Below are 6,305 nucleotides of genomic sequence, written 5' to 3'. Positions count from 1 at the left end.
TGGAGTCCGCCCCACAGGGGTGCTCTGGGAGATGGACGAGATCACACCTCAGTTTCATCCCAAACAGCGGTGAGGGACCTGGGGTCTTTATCCACCAACCCTACCAGCCATTGGTTGGGGGCTAATTTCAGGGGGCACAGAACATCCTGTTCTTCCAGCCTTCCTGACTGCCATTCAGGGAGCCAAAGAAAGCCCTGGCAGAATCCTAGGCGCAGGTATATGGAAATGGAAGCCGTGCGGTCAACGTGCACCAGGGTAGGAATGTAGAGAAGTTGCTGGTAGAGCACCCACAAGGTTGGCTATAATGCTGGTGGGTACAAAAGCTGCTGAAGAGAAATCTCCCACCAGAAGTCCGAGGACAGGCGTCCTCCTTCTCTACCAAGTTAAACAATAAAATAACGTTTAGTACAAATGAGACAAGAGTGAAGTCAAAGACAGTTCATTTTGCTATTTTAATACACTGTTTAAATGTCCCATAAATTGCAACATTGGAGCATTCAACCCCTCTCTAAGACTACTCAAGAAACCCATACAGGGCAAACTCTGATGAATGCTTCCCAATTTATTATTATTATATTATTATTTCCTTCCTTCCTTCCTTCCTTCCTTCCTTCCTTCCTTCCTTCCTTCCTTCCTTCCTTCCTTCCTTCCTTCCTTCCTTCCTTCCTTCCTTCCTTCCTTCCTTCCTTCCTTCTTTCCTCTTATTCTTTCTTTAACATGGTAACATTATGGATGTCAGAAAAGAGACTGATAATATTTTGAAAAGCATTGATCATATATGGGATTTTGTAAAACAGTCCATTATTGAATTTTTTCTGTGACTTTGCTTGACCCCTTTTTCAATTCATTGAGTATATGCTCACCATTAATAACCTGAAATAATTTGGCTGTTTCTCAATAATCATCACTGATATCTGTGAGATATGTATTCTAAGTCCATTTGAGGCATGAATTGATTCTCTAAGGAAGCTATGAGATCAAGACCACCATTACTCTCATTTTGTAGATGAGGAACTCAGGCAAGATAAATGCTCACATACACTCCACGCTCACAAAGCTACTGCATAGAAGAGCTGGGTTCTAAAGTCAGGTCATCTCTACCTAAAGTTTATTTCTCAACTACCCCACTCTGGTTCCTAATGATGGCCAAGCAACTTTATGAAACCATCAGTGTGTGTAATTCGTTGTAGACATAAAATCCTTGAAGGACATATGATTTGATTTTAGGTACCAAGTGGCTTCAAAGAATTACACTTGCTCACATCAGCATCTGCTTTTTGGTGTTGGTTTTCTTTGCCCTCTTCCTCTTTCTGCCACAATATCGGGGCACCCTCCTCACAGACTAAATACTGAGAAAGCCCCATTGGGTAGAATTTTGTGTTCAATCAATAATCACAATTTCATTTCACAAAGAGGAATGAGTATGACATTTGTATCAACTGTTGTGGATTTTCTGAAGACATTTTTCTTTTAACTTTCATGTTCACTTCTAGCGGAGTCTGATATCTGAATAAGTTTCTGAATGACATAGAGAGAGGAGGGTTCTGAAATTAGGGCTCATGCAAATTTAATTTGAGCAGAGATCCAAATCTAATAGCAATTTTTTAAAAATTAGGAAATTTATTTTACTAAAAAATATGCTAGACATAGCCAGAGGTTCTTCCTTTCATTCACTACCATATCCACAATGTTTAGAGTAGGGCCTGGCTCTTAGTATGAAGTCAAGACATAATTTCATCAAATGTCTTATTTTTAGCCCTGTGTTAGTTTTACAGAAAAGTTATGGAAAGGGCACAGGGAGTTTCCATACCCCTGCCCCCAGAGCCCCCCCACCAGCGCGTCTTACACTAGGATGGCACATTTGTTACAACTAATGAATTATAGTAAGCCAATATTGATACATTTTTATCAACTAAAGTCCATAATTTATTCAGTTTTCATGTTCCAGAATCCCATGTAGGATATCACATGGCATTTAGTGGGAATATCTTCCCAGGCTTTGCTAGCTGTGACAGTCTCCCAGACTTTCCTTGTTTTTGATGACCTTGACAATTTTGAGAAGTACTGGTCAAGTATTTTGTAGAATGTCCCTCAGCTGTAATTTTTCTAATTTTTTTTCATGATTAGACTGGAATTGTGTGCTTTTGAGAGAAAGATCTAAGAGGTAAACTTCTATCGCCATCCCACCCTATAAAGAGTAAATACCAGCAAGAAGACTTGTTATTGTTGATTTGACCTTGATCGCCTAGCTGAGGTCATGCTTGTCAAGTTTCTCCTCTACAGAATTAATCTTTTCCTCTTTCCCTAACTGTACTCATTAGAAGAAAATCACTACACCCAGCCCACATCCGAGCGATAGGGAACTGTACCCACAGCCTTGAGGATAAAATATCTACAGAAATCATTTGCAAATGTTCTGCGTAGATTTGTCTTTTTCCCCTGTGTAGTTAGCTATCCATTTTTTATATCAACAATGATTCATGGATATTTGTCGGACACTTTTGTTTATAATACAATACTACTTTATTTTGCTCCAGTCTTTGCAGGCCTTACCATGGGAGACTCTTTCATTTGGCTCCCTTCTCCCTTTGTCACATCCCTATCATTGTGGGATTTTCATTTTTTGTTGTTTCTGCCCTAGCTCATTTTCTGGCACTATGAGATGTTCCAGGCTTCTTTTGCATATTTTTTTTTTCTCAGTTCTAGAATCAGACATTTTTTTCTAAGGAGGCTTGGTCTCTCTCATGAGAGAATGGTATTAGAAAACAACATCTGGGCACTAGATGTGTTTGTTGCTACTGGAGTATCACTACTTCTGGGTCATCATAGCTGACAGCAAGAAAAAGTATGTATATACTAACTTGTATACACGGTCACACAACTCTAAATAGGTCTGTATGTAACCACCTGTATTTTAAGCAATATTTTTTAATGAAAGTTATAGGAGAATATTTTACTTTTATTTTTATTGATTGATCGACTGTTAAACAGAGACAGGGTTTTATTCTGTTGCCCAGGATGAGTACTATGGTGTGATACTAGATTACTGCAGCAGCCTTGAACCCCTGGGCTCAAGCGATCCTCCTACCTCACCTTCCCTAGTAGCTGGGATTATAGGCATGTACCACTGCACACAGCTAATTTTTGTATTCTAATTTTGTGGACAGGTCTTGAACTCTTGGCATCAAACATTTGGCCTCAAACAATCCTCCTGCCTTGGCCTCCCCCGATGCTGGGATTGCAGGCGTATGCCACCACACCTGGCACAAGAGAATATTTTACAAGTTAATCAATGATAAGCCAAAGTGGGATAAGGGAGGAGCAACTCAACTTCTAGATAACAAAGTAAAACCATAAAGCCAAGGGGCTCAGAGTGAGATCTGAGAAAATGCTGATAATATCATGAAATACACACAGCCCACAGTTGCAAACTGCACAGCAGCTTATACACTATGTGGGGATCACGTTCTCTATTAAAAGCTGGCATAGATCCAGCCTTCTTAGTGGGACTAACACATACCAAGGCCATGAAGTCACTGGTCTGCTTAATTCAATTGGGTGAATTCCTTACGTGTATGTGGATAAGCTGCGGCCTTCACATTACAAAGCAGATGTGCAGAAAGTAGAAACATTCCAAGAGAGAGCAACCACAGGGCAAAGCAGACACAAGGCATGCAGGAAAGACTGCATCACAGACAAGAATTCCTTATTATAGAGAGGAAAAGAGGCACAGAGGAGGATGGCAAATCGCCCACAGAGACAGAGCAAGTCAGGGCCCAGCTAAATGTGGATCCCAGGCTGGCTGACCTCCATCACCTCAGTTCCTTCCCTTGCACTCCATAACTTCTCATTCAGGGGCTGAAGACCCCCTTGGAAATGCACCGAGCACAGAACAGCAGAGCCCCTGTGTAGGAGACTCTGCCTAGGAAGCAGTGCAGTCAGAATTTTAACCATCAAGAGGGCTCGGTGGCTCCCAGTGTGGAAGACGATGCCTAGGAGTATTCGTGGAGAGGTAAACTGTGTTCAGCGAATAGAGAAGCTCCAGCATAACTTCCCATGCACACTTTGTGGCTGTTGTGCACGTAAGGACAACCTATGGGAGAACCGCCAGTGGCAGACGGTGGCAGAAAAGAAGAAAGAAAGTAAGCTAAAGACCTGACTTCAAAAGGCAGTAGTTTAGAAAAAAAAAAAAAAAAAAAAAAAAAAAAAAAGCAAGCTTATTTTTGTCTACAAAACGAGTATTAAGAGGTAATTTGGTCTTTGTAAGGAAAAAAATCCAGAGAAATTAACTAGTGTTTGAAAAGGCAGGCAGTAAGCATCAAGTAACAGAAGGTGCTCCCTTCGTGGACTTGGTGTGCTCACAAAAAGAAAGCACCCTTAAGGCAAGGAATCATGGAGATGACCTCATCATGCATTTCTTAGAGTGGATGGCACTGTCCATCTCTCCTGGGTTCCAGTTTTAATTAAAGGCAGCTTGCAATGTAACATCACCCTCACGGCCTGCTAAGGCTTAAGACTCTGAGATTACATACAAGGCATGTGAGTAGGGGAATGGGGAGGAAATAGAGTAAATAGGTGATTTCTGGTACAAATGGGGAAAGAATGAGTTTAGGGATGACTCATTTTTTCCTCCTCAATACTATCATATTCACCCAGAAATAGCAAATTTCAGCATTCAACCCATCTAGTCTGCTTCTTGAAACCCCAAAGTGACAATTACTTGAAAGTCATGCCCCTTCAACATGATTTTTTTTTAATGTGGGATAAGGTGAAGCACGATCCACCTCAAGAAAAAACACACTCAGAAGCAAGCCAGAATGCAAATGTTTCCCATCATTCTCATCACATCAGCTACAAAGACACAAGATGGGTATGATAGCAGGAGCTTCTGCCAGACATCTACCCACAGCAGCCTCCCTGGGACAAACCCCGTGTGACATCATGACACTTCATTGTGCATGGCCTCACAGAGGGAATCCTTTGTTGCTTGGGCTAAGACTGCAAAAGGCTGAGATGCATCGCTGGGGTGGAGTCAATACACTTGCTGATCACCAGCTGTGTCCTATGATGTGCATCACACAACATTTCCGTAATCTTTAATACTTCCTTGCATGGCAAATATTGTGACCCCATTTTTACAAGGAGGAAACGGAGACAGAGAAGTCTAAACAGCAGAGCAGAAATTCAATTTCAGATCAGTTTTATCCTTAAAATTTACATCCTTTGCAAGTCACTGTGTTGTCGCCTGTTTCTCTGGTATGTACCATCTTGCTTTTTGATGATTCTTTTCTTAAGAAATGGAAATCCCCAAACAGGAGGCAGCACGTGCAGTTCCATTTGGGACTCAGACAACCTTGATTCTCATTCAGTCTCCATCATGACCTTTGGCAAGTAGTGGGAAGCTTCCATCTTCATTTCCTGATATGCCAAATGATGAGGAATGAGTAAACCTTCTCTTCCAGCTTCAACATTCTAGATTTCCTAAAGAGCTAGTGTTTGCATAAATGAATGCAAATTAGCATTAAGCTCCTTGAACTGATATTAACAAACTTTTTCTGTGCAGATAAGAGTCCAAGAAAAAAAAATGCTGCACTTGGGTTTCTAAAATCTATCTAAAATGTTACAGAATCCAAATATTTGGCCATTCTTATCTAGCTTTCAGTCTCTGAACTAACATACTCTATTTTAAACGCAGGTTCAACTCCAGTCTCTCCTCATAGCCAAAATCAGCTGCTGTCTGGCATGCTCCTTTTAAATAGACTACCTTAAAGTCTAAAAAAAAAAAAAGCTGAGCTCTTTTTTATATTGGAGAAGCCGCTTGTCACTACGGTGATTTACCTCTTCAATTTAGCACTTAATTGATAATACAAGCTGTAACCTGGCAGCTGGGGCGCATTGCCCCTTGATGATTTAGGTAAATGGTCCTCAAACCCCCAGTTTCAAAGCCTTGGGAAAAAGATTCCTCAAATTCCGTCCTACAGTTTCTATGAATCCCTAAGAGCATAGTTGCTAAATCTCCTCTGCCCCAGCCCTTTTTCTGAATGTTAGTGTTTATTCCACCTTGGGTTGATCTCCACTCATTCACTAGTCTACAGACTCACACTCATGCACACACAAACTCACTAATGTACACACACACTCACGCACACACTCATTCATGGACACACATACACAGACATTCATGCACTCACACACTTAAGAACACATACACATTCACTCATGCACACACACATGCACACACTCATGCACACACACTCATTCAAGGACACACATACACACTCACTCATGCACATACACACTCAGGC

This window comes from Hylobates moloch, unplaced genomic scaffold (genome assembly GCF_009828535.3).
Source record: "Hylobates moloch isolate HMO894 unplaced genomic scaffold, HMol_V3 SCAFFOLD_13, whole genome shotgun sequence".
In the NCBI taxonomy this organism is placed as follows: Eukaryota; Metazoa; Chordata; class Mammalia; order Primates; family Hylobatidae; genus Hylobates; species Hylobates moloch.
This window is presented reverse-complemented; position numbering follows the sequence as displayed.